The sequence below is a fragment of the Camelus bactrianus genome, chromosome 11 (genome assembly GCF_048773025.1).
Source record: "Camelus bactrianus isolate YW-2024 breed Bactrian camel chromosome 11, ASM4877302v1, whole genome shotgun sequence".
NCBI lineage: Eukaryota > Metazoa > Chordata > Mammalia > Artiodactyla > Camelidae > Camelus > Camelus bactrianus.
The window spans coordinates 59,360,728-59,383,254 of NC_133549.1; the positions used below are offsets into that span (position 1 = coordinate 59,360,728).

Here is a 22,527-nt window from a genome sequence, read left to right on the forward strand (position 1 = left end):
GTGCGAGGGGATGTTCCCAGCCTTAGCGTCCTGAGTCTGCGGCTATGGTGGGTGGGGTGCACCGAGAGCCCCCTCTGACCGCGCCCACCCTCTCCCCCCACCTCCGGCGCGGTCCCGCCCCGCCCTGCGCCAAAGCTACCTGGGGACGCTGGAAGCACGTTGCAGTGGCTGTGGCGGCTGCGGCTCGCGGTCCTGGGCTGGCGTGAGCGCTTTGTAGCTTTGTAAAGCCGGGAGTGGGGGGAGCAGTGGCCGACCCCGCCCTTTCCCACCTCGGGCGCCCCCCCACCCCCCGAACCTGCGGCAAAAACGGCCCCCACTCAGCTCCGGCCTGCCGCCGCCTGCCTGAGGGGCGGGGCTGCTGGGCCCTCCCCACCCTCGGCCTGCCCGGGAGTCATCGGGGTGGGGGCTCGGGAACCCTGGGCCGCCTCCCGCCTCGGGAGATGTCAACCCACTTGCACCGGGCCCCCCAGGCTTTGTTGACCCAAGTGCCCGCGACCCCGCCCTTCTCAGCGCAGGGCCGCGTCCCAGTGTAAGCGTCCCTCCCACCCACCTCTGGGACTCGCCTGGGAGCCAGGAGCAGGGATGACTCCTACAAAAGGAGACCAAGTCTGGGGAAAGTTTCTGGTGATGTCAAGGGTCAGCCTTTTCTTGTAGGGACCTTCTCTAGCCAAGGAATGGAAAGTCAAGCCATTCTATCTGCCGGTTGTGCTGACATCACAACCCACACATCACTTGGTGTCATCTGTCTCATAAGACTCTCCATCACTGCAGCCTTCTGCGTGTTTGTTTCAAACGAGTAACATTTCAGTGAACAGGTTAAAGGGACTTAATTTTTAAATAAAAAGTTAATGCTAGAAACCAGTCCATTGCGTATTAGCTCTGCCCCAGCCTCTTAGTATGGTCACCTCTGAATAACTCAGATTCCCAGTTACCAGGAATACCTCAGCTCGTCACTACCTGCACCTCCACATAACCAGAACTTTCTCTTTACTCTTCTTTTTCATTTCTTCTGCGTTGTGGAGGAGTGAAAATGAAATGCAACGAAATCAATTTGAAGAGTTTTTAACAGCTGATATAAAAGTTTATAGGAGAGGCAGTCTATAATCATTGAAAATAAGATTCAAGAATTATCGGTAGACCCCACACTTCAGTTCCACCATTTCTCTTAAGTTTGGATAATGGAGGGCTAAGGGTATCTATTACTTTTAGCAAAAATAATACTTTTCTAAGAATTATTAAATAAAGTGTATAATATGGTTATGATATGTCAGGTCAGGGTAAAACTATTTACAGAAGAATGTGTTAGCCAGCTGATAGTATAGGAGACACATCTCTTTAAAGTGGTAAAATTGGTTTTGTCTTAGAGTTTAAATAACATGAAGGGGTAAGCTAGAAAACATTATAGAATCTTTATAGTCCTGTCTGCCATGAAAATACTTCCTTTTCAGTATCCCTCCATCTTTCAACTGTTTCTAATAAGGTATAATTTCAAGATTGCTCAAAGCTTTTGACATTTGTTTATTCTTTAAAGTATTTAATGAGGGTTCAAAATGTGCCTGGCATTGGGCTTGGTGCAGGGATGTAAGGGTGAACTAGATAGATAAAAGTCCTTTCAGAGGCTCACATTCTAATGGGGGAGAGATAGTTGCTTAAATAAATGGACAAACAATTAATTTCACCTGTGAAAGGTTGCATGCGGAAGTATCGCATGCTAGGAGTGGACACCATCCAAGTGGTCTTTTAGATTCCTCTTTTGTTTTAAGCCCTAGAATTACTTCAGTGCAAAGATTGTTGGGGGCAGCATCCTTTCTTTCATATCTTATATCCAATCCATCAGGAAATCCTGACAGCTCCATCTTCAGAAGGTGTTCCAAATCTAACCTCTCCCACTACCATTCTTCCAAACCAGCATCACCCATTTGGATTTCTAAAAAGCTTTAAACTTACCTTGCTGCTCTCAGTCTTGCCCCCCTGGTCTATTATTCATGTAGAATTTAGGGTGACCATTGGGAGTATGTGCATTAGTTCATGTCATTCGTCTGCTCAAAAACCACCCAGTGGCTTCCCATGGCGACTACATGAACTTGACCCTAGCTACTAAGGCCTTACCTGCCGGCCACCTCACCTCTCTTACTTCCTTCTCCATCACTCTCCCCTCCCACCCCTGGCCACAGCCCCTCTGTCCTTTCTGTTATGCTTTCAACCCTCATGCTCCTGCCTCTTGGCCTTTGAGCCTGGATTTTCTTTGCCTTAAACGTGTACTTAGAGGTTTGCTCCTCAGTTACATCAGATATTTATTCCCTTGATCTCTTGTCAGAGAGGCAGTCCCTGACCAACTATTCTAAAATAGCCCTTCTCTCAACACTCTCACTCTATCTCTAGTCTACTGAAGTTTTCCTTTTAACATACATGTGCACAAGCACACACATGTACACTTACTGTCTGCTGTCTGGCTTCTAGAATGAGAACAGCAATTTGATTATAGTGTCAGGCACACAGAAGGCACCCCATGAGTATCTGTTGAAGAGAGCCTATAAATTATGCTATGGACTACATGTTTTTGTCTCGTCACAACTCATATGTTGAAGCCATAACCCCCAATATGACTGCATTTGGAGACAGCTTCTTTTGGAAGTCAAGTTAAATTAGGTCATAAGCATAGGCCCTGATCTAATAGGATTAGTGCCCTTATGGAAAGAGAGACCAGAGAGCTCACTCCCATACAGAGGGAAAGCTGAGAGCACACAGTGAGAAGGCAGCTGTCTGCAAGCCAGGATCCGAATCCACTGGCACCTTGATCTTGGACTTCCCAATTTCCAGAACTGTGAGAAATAAATTTCATTTGTTTAAGCTATCCCATCTATGATATTTTGTTATGGCAGCCTGAGAAGACGAAGACAAATTACAAAAAATATGAAAGAAGGAGTTTAGATATAAATTATACTCATACTATGGCTAATCATTTCAAGATCACTAATTCAAGGAATGATGTAATGGTGTGACCTTTAACCAATGAACAAACTTTACAGCACTTCTCAGAATAAGCTGAGGCTTGAAGATTAATCTTATCTGGACCGGAGAATAGAATAAGTGGTCAAGATAAACAAATGTCTTTTACAACCTTTTTTTGTTGTTTGTTTCTGAGCTCATGAATGATTGAAGCTCAGAGGGAAAAGAATGATCCAGTTACTATGGTGAAAAATGCTGCTTCAAAGGCAGAGAGCTCAGCCTCTAAACTCCCTAAAAATTCCTTCCTGGTCAAGCTAAAGGACTCATATGCTGCCATGTGCCTAGAACATAATCATGGCCACATTCAAACAAAGTATCACATGCTTCAGATAAACATCTTTGGTTACCTACCACAACTGTTTATGCCCTTGGTCTCCAAAGTAGGCTGTGGGAAATAAAATATTAGAACCTCCACTTAATTTTTTTATTTGAAGTAAAATAATGAGCTCTTGCAAATATATAATATACAGATTGATACTGACACTGTCACTTACCCATTGGTCAGCTGATCTCCTGTCCTCCCTTGCAGAGGTGTCTTGAAGAAACACTGGGAGACCCATAGCATGGAGGAGCTAGCATGTGGTCCCTACACTTATTTCCTTTCCATTGTGTTGCATCTTACTGATTTTATGTGTGTTCAATTAATGAATTAAAACTATTATCTTAGTTTTAACCAAGCCAGCAATCAGAAAATGGAAAAGTGGCTTAAAAGGATTTAAAGGTGACTTGGACAATTAGATAATACTAATAATACAAGGATAAGCAAACAACAGAAAATTGGTGAAACTGAAGCTTTTCTTAATGTTAGTAAGAGTTCTTAGCCATTATGAGAGGTTAACAATGCTAATGATATATTTAATTCAGTCTTAAAAGAAGTCAGCTTCTCCCTCCCATTGGAAAAAGACATATGAAATGTGGATGTACACTCACTTTTATTAACCATGAAGTATCGTGGCTAGCAATAAAATAACAAATATGATCTAGTTCATCATTAAGTCATTTCAACAGTTTTATTTGTGGGTATGTTTTATAATGTATAATGGTATATGTAATAATAATATAATAAATAAGAAATTTGATGAATAAATTAATATTTGAATAGATATTGAGGATATACACAGAACATTTTTAATGGAGGGTCCTGTTGGAAAAGTTTGAAACGCTTATTTACGTAACCAGGGGTAAAATAATTAGAGCCCTAAACCCTGGTCCTGAAAGAAAAGAACAAATAAAACTAACTTCTTAAACAGAGAACAGTAATTTAGGGTATGTATTATCTGGAGCCTTTTAATATCTTTCTTTACTGTATTTTGATCATTTCAAAATTTCAAGAGAAATAAGAGAACAAACCTTGTTAATTTGCCACGATATTTGGCAGGAAAGATTAAACTTGCCAAGAAAAAAAGAAGTTTGAGGTTACTTAGGGATGTTGGTTACCCTGCTAATCTAGTTTTGAATTACTGCAGATCATGATAGTATTATTTTATATTCACCCATCTTTAAACTAGCTGATTTTTTTCTTACAATGGAATGTGACCATAGAGCCTGCGATTTGAAGTAGTATTAAAACACGTTCAAACTCTTCTCACTGCTCTTTCTCACAGGTGAGAAAGGTTTGCCCCATTTTTTTTTCCAAGTTCTGCAGAAAACCCCACCTCCCCATTCTAAAACTTAACATGTTGCTCTGGAGGATGAATTGACACAATCTAACATTGTATGACAATTGTTATCAGCATATCTTTAGCTGAAGGACTATCTTTAAGCTCTGTTTTCTTAGATGAGTATTGTCACATCATAACACTTGAGGGGGTGAAGGGAGACTTGGCTACAGTTCCTTGTGGGGATGGAGAAGCTGAGGCTCGAAGTCCCAGAGGGCTTGCCTGCTGTCCAGCCGCTGGATCCTGGTGGAGCTGAGAGACTCCTACCCTCCTCACTTCTCACTGTGAGAACTCTCCACTGTGATATGCCACCTCAGAGGGAGCCTGGTGGGAAGGTTTTTCTTTCCAAATATGAACTAGATTAAGTAGGACACCCTGGACTCTGCCTCATTGTGTCCATACATATATGTGTCAGGCAGCCCAGGCACTTGAATTCCCCAAAGACCCTTCCCCTAAAGATGCCCGTGAAGGAAAGGGATCATTCTCTCCTAGAGGTTTGTTTACTTTACAATTAATGAAGGACGAGAGTAAACCTTATAGATTATTTCATTTTTCTCCTTGGGGTCTCAGGATTTAACTTGCCACTAAGCCACTGGCAGCTGCTGGTTTCCCAATTAGAACTTTAACCTTCACAAAAAAATATTATTTTGGTAATACAATCTTAATGAAAAAATAGTAATAAAAATATCAGTAAGACACAGGCAGGCAGAGCACTTTAAACTGGTTGATGGGGATTATTAGTTACTTAGCAATAATATCTAATAGTTTGGAAGACAATTTTCAAGGAGAGTGATGGAAACCTAATTTCCCGAGGTACGTAAAATAGGACCGAATAAAATAGTGAAGAGTGTATTGTAAAGATAATCTAGTTGCCCAGATGGCCTTTCCTTAGTTACAGCTATTATGGTTCTTGAAATGTGTGTGTTCTTTATTCTTTTATGAGAAAATAAAGATTTTCTTTTTCCCAGGGGCATGAAGTTTAGTTGTTAAAATACGCTGAATATTTTTTCTTTGTTACTTCTGGGACACTCATATTTATTCTGGAACTCACCTTAGTTCTTGTGTTTTCCCACTACATTTGAATTTCTGGCTCTAGACTCCAGATTTTAAACTTGTTAGTTATGTTTCTCATGATATTCCTGATAAGCCAGTTGATACTAGATTTTATGACATGGGTTAAAGGGAAAAATTGCTAACTAAGATTTGGTTATAATCCTCTCTAACTTTGATGCTTCCCCTCCCCCAAATATTAGAAGTTGCAATAAGGTGGAATATTTCTGAAAGAAACTTAGAAATTTATCTGTAGTCCCTATAAATGTGACTTGTAAATCCTATAACCAAATTCCCAGGGATTGTGTAAAAGTTTAATTTTCTTACTAGAGTCCCAGAATTTAAAAAGTTCATATTTTTACAGTACTATGCCTTATGGGTTTTATTATAAAGTAAAATGACATCTCTGTAAGGTCTGTCCAGGTAGATTTTGTAGAAGTGACACCATCTTTTTTCCTTGCATAATAGTAGACAAGTACTTGATTAAAAGGATTCTGTCTGTTTCTCTTTCTCAATATGAAATACTTAATAAAATCATTTTATGGTTGTAATGTGTTCATTTCCACCTATAGCATGCTTTGTGAGTAGAAACTGTAGAGCTGGAATTAATTGCAAGGGCTATCTTGAATTCTGAAACCATGCTTTTAGAGTGCCAATATGAGAGGATATTTCACCTCGGGAGAATATCCCCAGCTGGAAAAGATGACACCCATCAGTATCATTAAGTATTAGTAAATTAAAATCTGATCCTTCATCTCTCACAAATTCCATTATTTCCTGGGATAGAACTGCTTGCTGAGAGTGCATAAAATCCATTTGCTTTTGGGGTTTTTGTGCCTTGGTCTTTTGGGGTGCCTTATGAATTCATATCTTTCTAGTCTCTTTCTCTATATTCATTGTTTAAAATGATGCATTATCTGTATTTAAAAAAATTATATTGTAATCAAGTCACTTCCCTCCACCAAATGTGGCTTCAAGTCACTTCCCTCCACCAAATGTGGCTTCCACGGATTTAGGATTAAACTCTAACTCAGCAGCAGCAGCTCGGCCCTCTAGGAGTTGGCTTTGCCTACCTCTTTGATCTCTTCTACAGATCTTCCCCTGGGTCCCAAGCTCTGTGACACTGGACGACTTTCTGTTTCTTGAAGACAGCATGCTCATTCCTGACCCTGCACCTGTGAACTTGTAATTCACTCAGGCTGGAATGTTCCTAGCCCCGATTTTCAAAGGACTGGCTCCTTCCCAGTATTTCTTTCCTCATCAGCCATCTACTGTTGCTACCCACCCCTCCAGTGCTTCTCTGCCACTTTAACTTACTTTTTTCTTCATAGCATTTATTGCCTTCAGAAATGATATTATTTGTTTGTTTACATGTTTATGACATGATCTCCATTATAATTTAATCGCCGTGAAATTAGGGACCCTGTCTGTGTTGTTCACACCTGTATACTCATTTTTTAGTGCAGAACCTGGAAAGTAGTAGGTGCTCAGTAAATACTTATTTTTAATGAAAGCATGGATGCAGCAATAGTGTCAGCGGTAGTTAAAAGTAAAGGCTTGTGATCCGTGATTCAGTCTTGGCCTCTTGACATACCACCTTTCTCAAGTTCCTTGGCTGTATCAGTCACAGTAAGATGATAAAAATACCAATCCTTCTGTTGTGAGTAGTAGTTGAGGTAACACATACAAAGTGCCTCACACATGTCTAATGCATGGCAATTGCTCACTAAATATTAGCTATAATAGGTTTTCCTCAAGACAGGAAAGGAACAGAATGGGCTGGAGACCAAGTACACTCTGAATCCTGGGGTATGCCGGGGGTCAAAAGCCAGGAAGCAAATTCTTTGATCAAGTTCAAAAGCACAAACAGCCAACGTTCAGAATTTGGGAAAATCAAGGGAAAGCAAAAAGCAAGCTATAAGGTTTTAGGACAGTCACTGCCAGTGGAATCGGAGTGCTCCGAGCCCATTTTTATCAGCAGGATTGCACAGGGATAACACTATTCGGCTTAAAACCCCAGGAGCAAGGCTAGAAACTGATTGTCTTTATGGCTGAAACTTCTATTACTTTGTTGATTAATATTTGAAACTATTTTGGATATTATATGTATCGTGTTCTAAATAATTAAGAAGAGCCCAGTGTGATTATTCTATAAACTATCCTCTTTCATATGTATTGTTGTTCCAGTTTCAACCTGAAACTTGAAGGTCAGATAAACCTTATTTGATGACTTGATGGTAGCTGGTCCTAAGTGAATATAGGAACAGTGCTTTAGAGCGCTAGCAAATAATAGGCAAACAAAGCCCTGTTGAAAACAATTTAATCTTTGATGGTTAAAAAATGAAAAAGAAGAAACAGTATAGTAGCCATTGGGAAAAAATTAGGAATTTCTTAGAATTTCTTACACATACCTATGACTTTGCTTTGCCATATTGAATTACTTATGGGCAGAAGGGTCAGGGCCAAATAAAATATCTCTGGTGCCAGGACCTCCACACAGGTTTTAATCCAGTCCTCTCTGGACACGTTTTAGAAAACCGGATTGAGGATTTTAAAGCTCAAATCTTATGTCCCAGATCTAAATTTTTACCTCAAACTCTAAATAACTTTTCCTTGAAACCGAAAGAAACAAACCCTAAACCAAAAAACGCACAAAACCAAATCTTTTCTGGAAAGACCGGGGAGTGGGAGGAGGGCGTGGTGGAGGCTGGAGAGGGAGAATGTGATGCGTTTAACATTTTTTGAGACAATCTCTAAACAGAAAATTTGGAGAACTGGAAAAGCAAACAAGCATACTCTAGTTCCCGATGTCATTTTAGAGTATTCCCATTCAATATTTGTTTTCTATGCATTTTTAAAACTAGCCTAGTAGTAACCTGTTAAGCAGAGGATCTGAGGGATGATGAGTTGTTTTGGCTGTTTTCAAAGATAGTTAGGGTAGATTAGGTTATTCTGTGGGAACAGATATCCCCAAACTCTCAATGCCATAATACAATGAAGTTCATTTCTTGCTCATGCAAGGAGCCGGTGGGTTTGGGTGACTTCATAACAGTTGTCTGCCTCGAGATTATATAGCGGTCCAGGCTGTTTTGGTCCTTTGGCTCCCTCCTCTCAGTACCAGACCTCCTTGGTTGTTGCAGTGTAGAAAGGGAAACCACGTGGTCTTTCTCTGTTCTTGAGCACTGAGAAGTGATGACCATTTATCTTGCTTATGTTTGGGCTATTTATAACTGTTCCCATGGTCCCACCCAACTAAGTGCCTGGAGAAGTGCAGTTTTCCATGTGCCCTGGAAGGAGTGAAGAACCTGATGCTAGTGTGACTGGCCGTGTCTGTCATTCCTTGAAACTGGGGTTTTTTGTTTTTTTTTTCCTTAAAGCTAAGTATTTAACCCAGAGCTCAGAATTATTCAAAAGGGGGTCTTGACACTCATGTAAATTTATAACCAGTAAAGTTGAATTATTGGCTACTCCAGGATAATTGATGGCTCAAGGATTACTCAAGGATTGCACCCAAAAATACATTCTTAAGGCAGATGGGACATAGCCCAGTACACTTGCATAATGTCATCTTACTTATGTTCTTTAGTTTCCATAAGAAGATTGGTCTATATTTGCTGTTTTGTCTAACCTCCCCCACTTTGGCAATAGCTCCAAAAAGAGTAGATTTAGTCTATTCCATAGTCTTAGACTTGGAATAAGTGGTCGACTTGCAATACTTCCCTGAACTCAGAATGTGAAAATCCCCAGATGGATAGGTTGAATATTACGAAATTACTGATATATAACCATTAAAATAAACTTACAAAAGTAGCAGTTTTATATGGTTTATGTTTATAGTTAATACTAGGTATAAAAATAACCAGGATGTTGACATTCCCCTTATTTTACCTATTTGCCTTGTTGTAACCCTAATTTAGGTCTTCTAATAGGGTCTTTGAGCTGATTTCAAGTAAGGAATTTTGCACACAGAATTTTGAATTGTAAACATCATTGTTTTACACAACCTCTTCAACCATGACCAAGTGGTTCCCAGCATGACAAGTGGTTAATTTTAGTGAATGATTTAACAAGTTAAGTATCCACACTTCCTTAGAGCATGTGGTTCTTCCTTAGATCAAGTACTCATCAAATATCTCTTAACTGAGTGGCTCATGGTGATGAAGGATACTTGCTCTTCGTTCTTTAGTTCATCCAAGACTTAGTGGCTTCACATTAGTATACCAAGGAAACATAATTCTTTGTATTACAGTTTCTGTGTTGTTGCAACCTTCGTGAGTAAGGACATACTCCTTTTTCCTCCCTTACCTCCTCTCTCATTGTGAGGATAACTACCATTTATTGTCTATGTGCATTGTTCCCAGGGTTATGCTAAGTGCTTTACTTACATCGCCTAATCTTCACAACAACTCTGTTGGGAAAACAACATAATTTTGTATCTGTTTTATGGATGAGGAAATCTGAGGTTTGATGAAATTAAATAACTTCCTCATGGCTGTGAATCTAGTGTGTGGCAAAACCAGTATCGGAATCCAGCTCCGCCTCTTATAGACCTCAAGTTCATAACTGCACTTCTGCTCCCTTTCCCTTCATCTTCTTTTTAAAAAAAGCAATACGGATATTTATACAATGGAATACTACTCAGCCATAAAAACCGACAACATAATGCCATTTGCAGCAACATGGATGCTCCTGGAGAATGTCATTCTAAGTGAAGTAAGCCAGAAAGAGAAAGAAAAATACCATATGAGATCGCTCATATGTGGAATCTAAAAAACAAAAACAAAAACAAACAAACAAAAACAAAGCGTAAATACAGGACAGAAATAGACTCACAGACAGAGAATACAGACTTGTGGTTGCCAGGGGGTGGAGGGTGGGAAGGGATAGACTGGGATTTCAAAATTGTAGAGTAGATAAACAAGATTACACTGTATAGCACAGGGAAATACACACAAAATGTTACGATAATTCACAGAGAAAAAAATGTGACAATGAGTGTGTATATGTCCATGAATGACTGAAAAATTGTGCTGAACACTGGAATTTGACACAACATTGTAAAATGATTATAAATCAATAAAAAATGTTAAAAAAAAAGCAATACGGCTCTTAAAAAATGTACTTGTGTGAAGTAACCCTTGTACTTAAGGATCATCTATTGCAATTGAAGGGAAATTTTAGTAGGCTAGCTTTGCAAACCAAAACATGGTACTACTGTAGCCCTCAGAAGGTCTGAGTGTAAGGAATTCTAAGCAAAAACTGAGTTATTTGTTCTAATATCCCCACCTGGAATTTTTTGTAATAAAAATGGGCTAAGAAATACTTAACCTGCCTGAAATCTAGATGTTGTGAAACACTGTCTGTTTTATTATTTTCATAATTAAAAACAAACAGAATAAACAAAACAGTCCAGAAGATAAGCTCTTCGAGGGTGTATTCCACAGAATATGCCTCATAGGGTCTTGAATATGACAAACCCTTAATTAGTTTTTAATGTGTGAATCGAGCAGTGGCTTTGAAATGAATCACAAAGAGTTGTTTTGTTCTAAAGGCTATTTGGGTGAATTCTCATAATCTCCAAGTACCTATTTGCTTCCCAGTGTAAATATTTAAACTATTTGGGTTTCAGAGTTTTAAAACAAGGACTATTTGGCTCTTAAGTTCCGTATAGTTTTGGCTTCAGATCATAAAACCAGCAAATATTTCTGACTTGTAAGCTATCTTTGTTAGGATAGTACGTTAGGCATATCTTCTAAAAGGCTTAAGATTCTTTTAAACTTTTAGAGAGAATTTGGATTGATACCTATTTTGTGCACATTATTCTTAATGAATGTGATACTAATTGGACCAGCAAATGGAAAATATTAAAGGCAGCAATGAATATCAGATTTTATGTATTTGCTTTTTTACAAAAATCGATTCATAAATGGATGGAATGTAGTGTAGTACTATCAAAATCTTTGTGGTTAAATTTACTTTTAATCCTTTTTGCTTTATTATCTTTTGGCAGCTGGAAAATCTTTGATTAAGCTTTGTGAAAATAAATTAAACTTTAAAACTTACACACTAAAAAAGCTGTTAAGGTACACAGTTAATAAATATAATAATAACTGTAAAATTAATCAGTCAACACTAGCAAATTCACAGTTAGAAAACTATGCTGATAATTATGTAATACATATGTTCCTACTTTGACTTACTCTATTTGTTAATTTCTCAGTAATAATGACTCATATTTTTTGATAGCCTGTAATTCCTATTGTAAATATTTCAATTTGTGCTCTCTGTATACTTTTGGTTTTAAGACAGAATTTTAAAATGATATTCAAACTTGAGTTTGGAGAAATAATTATACAAATGTAAAAAGTATGGTCCCTTCTGAAATGAGCAAGTTAATCCTCTCCTCCTAAATATGATAATCTGGAGTGAAATTGTCTGGATTTCAGTTCTAGCTTTATCATTTATTAGCTGTAAAACATTTAGTAATTATTTAACGTTAAGCCTTGGTTTTCTTACATATAAAATGGGATTAATTAAAGCTTCTACCTCATAGGATCCTTGGGAACATTAATGAGATGATCTGTGTTAAACTGTTTAGCACTGGCACAGTAACTGGCACATGGCAAGTGCTCAGTAAATCTTAGCCATTATTTTTATTAACATGACAGTAATTTTTTTTAGGAGTAAGAGACTATCTGGTTCCTTTGAAGTTTATATAGAAATAAATATGTCCTTGGTGATTACGTGGGACCTGATGAAACAAATAGTAAATATATTAAGGCAGTTTCTACCAATTATGGTTCATTGGTAGTATTTGTAACAGTAATATAAAGTGCAGCTTATATTAATGAAGATCCCCATGAACAAATCATATTTGTAATAATGAGTATAATTATAACAGATTAATAGCATAATTAGAATTGTGATGACTATTTAAAATGTGAGTTAGAAGATATTAACATTATGTATGTTAATATGGATTGTTTATGCCAATATGGAATTGTGAATGTGTGAAAGTTATGAGATAGCAATCAAGAAACTTATGTGGCCTGAAAAAGAGAACTGCATGTAGAGAAGGCATTCCTCAACCAGAGGAATGGCCATGCTCGAGAACAGAAATGCATCATCCTAAAGTAAATACCCTTGAATCAAATGACAAGTCAAATGAGGGCAGGGCATCCCCCCAGGAGTCAATATTCTGGTGCTATTGTATGTCACTCAGAGTAGTGGGCTATTAGCACTTGGTAAAGTATCTATTGAAACAACATAAAGATAATTTGCATGCAAGGCATGCCACACCACTGGATTTCATATAAACTCAAACCATGCAAATACAACTCTATGAGATTTCTTTGTTGGAACTGCAACCCAAGTATAAAGGACTCTTCATGCTTCCTCTTCTCTGTGAGCTCTTATTTGATTATATTAGACCTCATTATATTACATTAATTATGAACTGACAATACATGAAGGAAAATACAGTTACTAAGAATGAGTGATTTTTATCAGGGTGAAAATTTGAGATTAATAAAAGGGCAGAAGGACAAAAAGTCAGAATTTTATCACCGCAGATAACTTGTCTCAAACCTTTTTCCCTGAAAAAAATTTTTACTTTCTTACAAAGTGTATTATTTATTTTATTTGGCCACTGTTATATGGAAACTACTCTTTTCAGTTGATTTAATTAGTTAAAATTGACAGAAGCCCTCATAAGTGCAATGAATAGGTACAGAAAGTTATAATGTATCAGGCATAGATTTGCTCTCAAAAAGCTTATGGACATGAAGGAAAGTTAGGAGTATAAGATTAGGCAAGGAGAGATCAGGCTATAATAAGAGATGTACTATGAAGTCCATTGTGCTGTAAACAGGCAAAATTACATATAAGTGCCAGCTCTTCTGATAAGGTTCAGGATAATGACCACTGGGCTATTTACAGAGATAATGTAAACTTAAGCTCTTCTTACTATTATGCTGTGACAATCATCTATCCTTCTGTCCATATATCAAACGTTTATAGAATGTCAACTCTGCCAGGCACTGAGCCTATAAAAATGAATTAACCTTTTATGGAGTTCACAGTGTAGAAAGGGAGACATCACATTTTACTATAGTTTATTTACTTGTCTTAGTGCTAGGACTGAAATACATCCAAGGTGTATGGAGGTAAATGGGATGGAAGTTTAAGGCATAAGCATAGTCATTATTGTTAAGATCAGCTTAAAATGATCAACTTAGAAATGTAGAGTTTTAGATCTTAGGGGGCATGAAATTGACTTCTTAAATTTTACACAAGAAGAAAGGTTCAGAGAGGGTAAATGATTTGCTCAAGGTCACACAGCTTATTGGTAACTGAACTGAGGGTGGGACCCACTTCTGATTCTTTCAGCTGCTCTGTTCCTCTTCTGATCAAGCCCGCTGCCTCAGGAGGGTTAATAGTTAATGCAAAAGTTTTGTATAGAACCCGAGCCAAAGAAAACAGGCCCAAATTGCTGTTTAAAGGGAAATAAATTAGTGATATGAGCAACTTAATGGCAGGTACCAGACCAGAAGTAGATTTACTCTGCAAAGACCAACAAAGGAGTTAATGCAGCTTTATGGAGATACCACCTTACAAATTAGATAGTCGTCAATATTCCACATGCCTCCGTTGTGAATAGAAAGAAGCATTTTATAAAACATTGAAACATATAAAAGCTCAGGGCAGATTCATAAAAGCCAAAAGGAAAATATCCCAGGTAGGGTGACTATAAATGGAATCTGATTCCTTTGCAATCTGGAATTCCTTGTGATAAGGCTGAAGTAGACTTTCAATAAATTAAGCTCTTTTTTGGCTATTAAAAAATGTTGCCAGGCAGGAAAGTGTAGGTCAATGTTCAACAGTTACTACTGAAATAATATTTGGACTCTAGGATAGTTTTCTCTAATAGAACATTCTAGAAGCATAACATCTACTCTGCCATTGACTAGCTGTTGACTTAGGACAAATTACTTAACCTTTCTGTGCCTCAGTTTCCTCATTGATGCCATGAATTATGGACTATGAAGACACTTAGGCTCTCTTCCAGCTTTAAGACTCTATGTCTTTGCAATAGATAGTACCTGCATGTTCAAAAAAGTACAACCACACATGGTTAGCTGAGCTTTGTGTTCTACTTAATATGCACTGCTAAATAAAGTTGCTGATAACTAGGAATAGTAAGAAAAATGATAGCTCACTCATTTTAATGAGAATGCTAAAAGCATATGCAGTGGTTTATTATTAAACTATGCCACTAGTGGAGAAATTGGAAATATCACAATAAAAATTTTCAATTTTCCATTTCAGTAACTTTATTGAATTGCCAAGGCATATAACAACAGCCAAAGTTGATACATTAAATGTGGATGTTTAAGAACAAAGTTAATATGTGATATTATTGTTTCTCATTTTAGTCCCTTTCTGCCAGCCCTCTTCAAAGTTAAATAAATCTTCTTCCTTACTTATAACCAAAAAGTATCTTACTATTTTTGATAGTTTTAATATTTTTTCACCTAATTCTTTAGTCATGTGTAAAGGTAGTAAATCACTAGATTTCTATTTCTTCACTGCCAAGTGTAATAGTGTCAATATTCCTTTGGTTTCTACTGAGTCTGTCTTCTGGTTTCTATTTTCAGTTTGTGATCCTTGTGTCTATATTTGGTAAAAGTCTGCTTATGTTTTTCAGATATGATGTAAGGCAGTCTTTTAACAAAATGTTTCTGAGTGGAACCTAAAGCAATCTGACTTATTATAATTTTAGATATATGATTCCCAAGAAGGCAATATAATGGTTTTTAAAAAGACAGAGTTGCTATTTGGATTCAGGTATGTTACATTTTATGTATATATTCTATATTTAAGAATAATAATATTTAATAATATTCATATATGTTACATTTTATGTGTGTGGCTCTGACGTTTGTCTTAGCTGGGCCAGCAGTCCCGCCTACAGTGACTCCTTGTCAGGCCAGTCAAGCTCTGTCCATTTACTGGAAACTTCTAGTTCTCTGCTGAGTTTTCTGATATGTCCTGCATCTGTGTATGTGGATTCTTTCTATGATATGATGACTGTCGATGTGGATTTTGATATGCCTCTTAAATTCCCTCTTCACTGTCTTGCACTGCAGCTTATGGGCAAGTGGCAATTGTCTCCTTTGCTAATGTGGACGACAGGATACCACAGCCCAGCCATCCTCCAGCACTTCTGACTGACACTTGTTGAATCATCTTAGTGTGTTTATATAATCCATTAGACTGGAAACTTTCTAACTATCCAAATCCTCCACATCTGGCAAGTCTTCATTCCTCCTCCACCAGGAAACCTGCCACCACAATAGGTCATAGTGATTCCACTATGTGATTTTGAAATTCATGGTATTTAAAATATATAAATGGTCTCCAAAAAATAAATTTGAGAGCCTTTCTTGATATGAAATTATATGTGAAGGTCCACTCTAGAAATTGAAAAGCAAACACAGAGAACAGAAAACCATAAAAATGAGAATTACTCTGCTGGAGGTGAAAGTCAGGATGGGGCCTTGGCTTCAGCCCCACTTCCTTGGTGCTTCTCTTTTTCTGCACTGCATCCCTGGGGGTTCTCCCCACCTGAACAGCTGGGGTTCCCTGGAGCACAGTTTGCAAACCACAGGTCTCAATATCATTCATTTAGCATTTAATCAGTTACTGCTTTGCTTTTTTTTTTTTTTTCACATTTCTTACGCTTCAGCCACATGATTACACTTTGCCTGGTTATTTAATTTTCCAAGTACATGTTCTGAGTTCCTCATGAGAATGTACTCTCCTTGAGAGTAGGGAGAGGATCTTGTCTAGAGAGGAGCCATGTCAGAGTCCGCACAGACCTAATCAGGGCTCAGCTTGTGAAAGGGAGCTCTGTCAATAATTACTGATTGATTGCTGATTCTGTATGGTCTCTAACACTCAAGAGAGGAACCTGGACATGAATAAGTAGTAGGTCCAAGTAGCACAGTCAGATGGTAAGTTGGGCTCTTGTTCTGTAGGGTTAAGATATTGACCCCATGCTGTTGACACTCTTCCAAAAGAACGCCGTGAGGCACAGTGATTCAGAGAACAGTGTGCACTTTTTATTGATGACAATGTTTACTTGCTATAACTGGACTGATGGGCTCATAAAAGACTCAGGGTATGGTTCCACCTTTTATTCCAGGTGTGACTTTCATGTGAGCAAAGTTTCAAATCACAAGCAGAATTGAAAGCCCAATGCTGTTCTGGTCCCTTCATATAACAGCGTTCTACACCCAAGAAACCAGAAAAGGTGGAGGAAACTAAGCCCTCTTATCAAAGCTAGCCATGTGACTAATTATATGGAGAATGAATAGGCAGTATTATGTGCAACACTTCAATAGTTGGCTCGGGATGAAATTTTTCATTCTGTTCATTGGCGTTACCACTGATCAATAGTCAGCATGACTCAAAAACATATTTGTATCCACAGTAGTTAGCTGGCTGACTCACATGACTCAGTGTTATTTATTCAACATACACTATCGAATGATGGTTGTATTTTTCAATATGCTTTATAACCAGAAACCACTTGTTTCTCTTAATGTGAACTAAATGCTTTATGAGGGAGGAATAAGCTTATATACTATCTAGTACTGAAAGGGATTTCTTTAATTAATGTCTATTTTAAAACCTTGACTCGTTACTTAAATGTAAAACTAGCTTGAACAAGGCTCTTGAAAATATTTAGTAGGGAATGATTTATATACTATTGACCTCCTGTTACTTAAAAGTATCTTCATATTTCCAAAACCTAGGTAGTACAAAGGACTGGTATCCCTGCAGAGTAATTATACTCTCCTGGCCTTTTGACAAGGGTTTCTTGGAAGAAATTTTTAGTCCAATTTTTATTATTAATCATACAGGGTATGCATATGTTCTCCTCTTCTGAAGAATGCCTCCATGCATGTGATCTTACTCCACTTTCCTACATGGGAGAAATGAACGGAAGTGGCTGTGATCCTTTTGTAGCTGGAGCAGCTAAGGAACAAAGAAGTGGATGATTTGCCACAGTCACACTTGGACTGGGTTGAAATGAAGATTTGTGGTCTCCTAGCCTAGTGCTCTGTCTACCAGCTGTGGATTCCCAGTCTTGCTTTCCCACCAGCATCACTCCTGATAGATGAGACACACTTCCTTGTATACCATGGATCGTGATGCCAGTGACTTGCGCGCGCGCGCGTGTGTGTGTGTGTGTGTGTGTCTGAGAGAGAGAGAGAGAGGGGAGAGAGAGAGGGAGAGATTGATTCCAAAAGGGTAGGAATCAGAATTTTGGTGGGGGTTTACTGAGTGTGGTTTTAAAATGCTCTAAGAAGTGTCCAGCTCTTTGAAAATCCTGGATAGTATTAATGTATTTTCTGTACTTTTTCTAAATCTTTCTATACCTCTTACATCTTTCCCTGGGATTCCAGAAATCTTTTACTCTGGAAGCTAAGATGCTTCCTCATTAGATACATCTAATACTTGTCAGCTGCTTTGTTTATACAGTGAAGCCTTTGCCATGTGATCATTTTTGGTTCGATTCAAAGCCGACCTGCTGCCAGATGACACCCAACCTCTCTCTCCTGACAGATCAGGTTTGACTTGGCTCCAGCTGTACATTTCCCCATGCCCTTGAAAAGCACAGTGTGTTCTTTTCCTTTCTTCTTTTTCTGCTCACTCTTTGGATCCTGGCTAAATCAACCAAATATTTCTCTTGTATCAGTGATTACAAGGTAGCCCAGTCTGCCAGAGGAGGTGGGGTGAGGGTGAGGGGGGGATGGAGAGAATGTGACTGTCCCTTGCTGGGACAGTGAAGTGTCCTGCTCAAGACATGCTTGGTGGGATGTGGAGACTCTGCAGGACTATGACTGGATCCTGAAGAGTGTAGGAAGGTGACATCAGAGCTGTGATGTGGGGTGGTCTGGGATGGGGATGGTGGGCAATGGGGGTATCACTTTCATTCCATACCCCCCAACTTCCAGAGGAAAACTCATTTGTAACTGGGAAACGTGACAGACTCATCCAAAGTACATGCAAGTATTTGTTCATTGAATAAATACTTGTTGAGAGTTCACTAAAGTAGTAAAAGTAATGCACACAGTGTGCTGCCAATGGGCCAGGTAATGGATGGAAAGCTTCGCATCCATTGTTTGCTTTTAATCCACACAGCCAGCTGTGAAGTACGTCATTATCTTGCAGGTGAGGAGATTGAGACTCAGTGAGGAAGAGGGCAATGTCAGGGTCTGCACAGCTCATAGGTAGGAGCTGGATTTTAACACCTGTTGTTTGACCCCAGCACCCTTCCATGTTCCACCCCTCCACATACTCCAACACTAGGGTCCCCACACTAAAGATCCTCTAGGGTGTAAAGCCAATGTCTGCCTTTGGGAGACTACCTGCCATTAGGATGGCTAGCTGTCCTGGCGAACTGGGGGCTGTCCCAGTTTTAGCATTGAAAGTCATATCCTGGGCCATCCCTCAGTCCCTGGCAAACCGAGACAGTTGGTCACCAACAGTACTAGTGTAAATCTGTTTCTCCTCTGGGCAGGGAGAGGCTTGTCATAACTAGGGGATCGATACCGCCCCTGACATGTTAGTTCTACAAAGTCCATACTGAAGGGGGTCGCTGGTGTGGACTCCCCAAGACCCTCTGGAGTGTACTTTTCAGCCCTCCTAGCTGCCTGTGAGGATGTAACCCCAGGACGGGACTGTAGCTCCAGGGCAGCGAAGACTGAGCATGGAGAGGAGTCAGGGGGAGTATTTCCTGCTCTCTCCTAATTCTTCCCCTCTTTCATGGCATATTACCCACTTCTTCCTCTTTTTGTATTTTTCTTTTAGAGAAAGATTTCACTGCTTGATAGTTGACTCTCTGGTGAGATGGATGAACTGTGCTATAGCTTGCTCCACATAGACAGATACAAGTGTATTAAAGGAGACCAGCTCTGGACGTGATTAATTTTCTTCGAGGATATTCTTTAGTGCATGGAAGAGTAAAATACCTCTGTTCTTGCCTAGCAGCAGTTTTGGTTGTCACATATCATAAGCGTGGGTTTAAATGATGGGAGCTTTGAATTTTATGTCTGTTTTACCTCTGTTCCTAGCATTCATCACATGCTTTCTAAATGTGCTTTATTTATGGTTTGAGGTGCTCCCTGTTAGACTGTAAACTCTTCAAGGGTAGAGACCACACCTGTTTTATTTTTCACTGTTTTTTATTATGCATTCAGCACAAAGCATGACATTGAGTATGCACTCAATATTTCTTGAATGAATGCATAAATTCTGTATTGGAGAAACAGTGGCATTCAATTTAGTTCAACTTTTTAGGCTTGCCTTGTGACAAACAAGAAGGGAAGAATTTACAAAGTAACATGTGTGATCCAGGTCCTGATGTATAGACTTTTTCCAGTGCATACAAAATGGCTAACATTTATTGAGTATATATTATGTGCCAAGTATATGCATGTATACTTTACATGCCCAAACTCATCCAATTCTCACCTAATTTCATGAAAGATAAAACAAAGGCAGAAAGAGACTAAGTAAGTAACTTGTCAAATGTTAAGTAGTAAGTGATCTGAATTTACTGCTGACCAGAACTTAAACTTGGGAAACCTGACTCCAGTTTTTAACCACTCTGGAGAGCTGTCCTATCTACATACTCTGTGGCTAACTTCACGAGTGCGGTGAGCCATCTGACTCTGGGCCATGCACCAGATTTCTTATGAGGCCATTGATCAAAATGGAGGGGTAAGAAGGTACCCTTTTTCATCCCCAAAGGGCTCTATAAATGTGCTTATATAATCCATTTAAAAATTTTCTTATTAAAGAGAAGTATATTTTTGGCCCAAATAAAATTTATCTTGGCAATTGTATATTCCATAAATATTCAACTACTATGTAAAGCATTTCAAAGGCATAGACTTGTTGACAGTTGCAGAAAATGGCATTTGGAACCATTCAAAGATGGGAAAGAAAATAAGGCTGCTTAGATGGGATTATTATAAAGGACCATGTGATTAGGACTTCAAATTTGAACTCCACTAAATCTAAGTACAAAATTGTGATGGAGAAATCCGATAATATTTTAGTTAAAAGTATCCCCAGGTGCTCACTCTTGTACAGGTGTTTTCTCGCTCCAGTGAGCCAGTGTCCCAGTTTTCTGTGGAGCTGATTACACATCCTGGCCTTGGAATCACAGGCCCCCCAGCGACCTTGTGGCTGATGCTGCTCTTAAGTTCCTGGTACCCTTACAGCAAGTCTTGAACCTGATTCTTCCAGCCATCAAAAAAAAAAAAAAAAAAAAAAAAAAAAGCCCAGGTAACATAACTGTGCACTAAGTGATAGACATATACTTGAAAAATTCTAGCTTTTGAAGGCTGTGGCAGAGCTTTTAAAGATGGAACGGGGGACAGTTCCCTGTGGTGAGTTTTACTCAATAGTGGACAGGTTTGTTGACCTTTTGTGTCTTGGGGATACTGTATGTTTTGGGAGGGGGAAGCAACTATGAAACAGTAAAAGCAATTATGTCACATATTAAACTTTGACTGCTAAGTGCTATAATAACAGTATAAGTGGGCTGTTCTACTTGATAAATTGGCACCATAGGAAACACTGAAATTTTGATTGCTGGTGTTTACATATGCTTTTCTGAATATTATATATGTTCACAATTAGATTAAAGCACTCCATGAAACTTTGCTTTTAACAGATAACATACTCCTTAAAATGGTGGTATGAGGAACAAATGAAAATCAGTCAACCAAAACTTCCCCCCAAACTTCAAAAATCTGTTAAATCTCATCCAGTGCTAATTGATGTAAACTTCCAGTTAAGAGAAAGAAAATTTAAATAAACTGATAGGTTTGGTGAATTGACTCTTTGCTTAACTGATTTTTCAGCAAAATGATTTTTTTTGAAGATGAACCCAGTTCCCCAAAGGCCCCCTTTTCTCAGCTGCCATCTGAAACATGTCACGCATCTTCTCAAGTGGACATCGAATGGAAACCACTAAAACTGTCTGGTGTCACCACCCCCGGGGGAGGCTCAGGTGTCTCTCCTTTTAGCCGTGCTGACAGCCATCCTCTCCTGCTGTGCCGCACTAGGGAGGCACGTGGGCTTTCTGTTTTACTGAGTTTTCCCCTTAGTGTATCCTTGTCTGTGCTTTAGCCCTTGGATGCCCTTTCTTCTCCCCTCGCCTGGCTTCAGTTGTTATATTCTGTCTTAATCTAATTCTCAATGAATTTCTTTACACTTTCTCTCTGTTGTAAGCCTATGACCACATTTGCCCATCCTTACAGACTTGTTTCCTGGTGCCCCACGTTCCACTGACCACCCTCCGAGCTCCTTGTTGTTGTCTCATTTTCACTGTTCTGGTTAACTATTTAATATTAAATTCTCAACCGATTGTATTTGGCTTCCAAAATTCTACCTTCCTCCATTGAAACTGTTCTTAAGATTATCAATGATTTCTTAATTTTGACCTTTTATTGGTCAATATCCCTAAAAGCATCTGTCAGCCTTGAATCTCCTTCCCTTTTGTTCCTTTAACATCCTTCTCTCACGGTTCTCTGACCTCTGTCGGGCTCTCCCTTTTTGGCTTCTTTTCTTGGGCTTTCTTCCACAGTTCTCTTAATGTAGTTCTACACAAATGTAAGTGGAATTCTTGTTACTGATTTATTGATGCTCAAATTCAAACAAGGGACTGGACGTTTGTTTTCCATTTCAAGAAAGATGCACACATACACAGCCAAGTAGAAGAAAAAAG

General features: G+C 38.8%; 1 protein-coding gene and 1 long non-coding RNA gene across 6 annotated transcripts in view; one reads left to right on the forward strand and one right to left on the reverse strand.

Annotated features, from left to right (window-relative positions):
• Positions 1–426, reverse strand: part of RHOBTB1 (Rho related BTB domain containing 1) — a 116,458-nt gene extending 116,032 nt beyond the window's left edge. The window contains exon 1 of the mRNA XM_045518781.2: positions 140–426. The gene's annotated coding sequence lies outside the window, so the exon portion shown is untranslated. The remainder of the gene's footprint in view (positions 1–139) is intronic.
• The window catches only part of LOC123617697 (uncharacterized), a 549,026-nt gene that overhangs the window by 51,195 nt on the left and 475,304 nt on the right, over positions 1–22,527 (forward strand). The window lies entirely within an intron of this gene.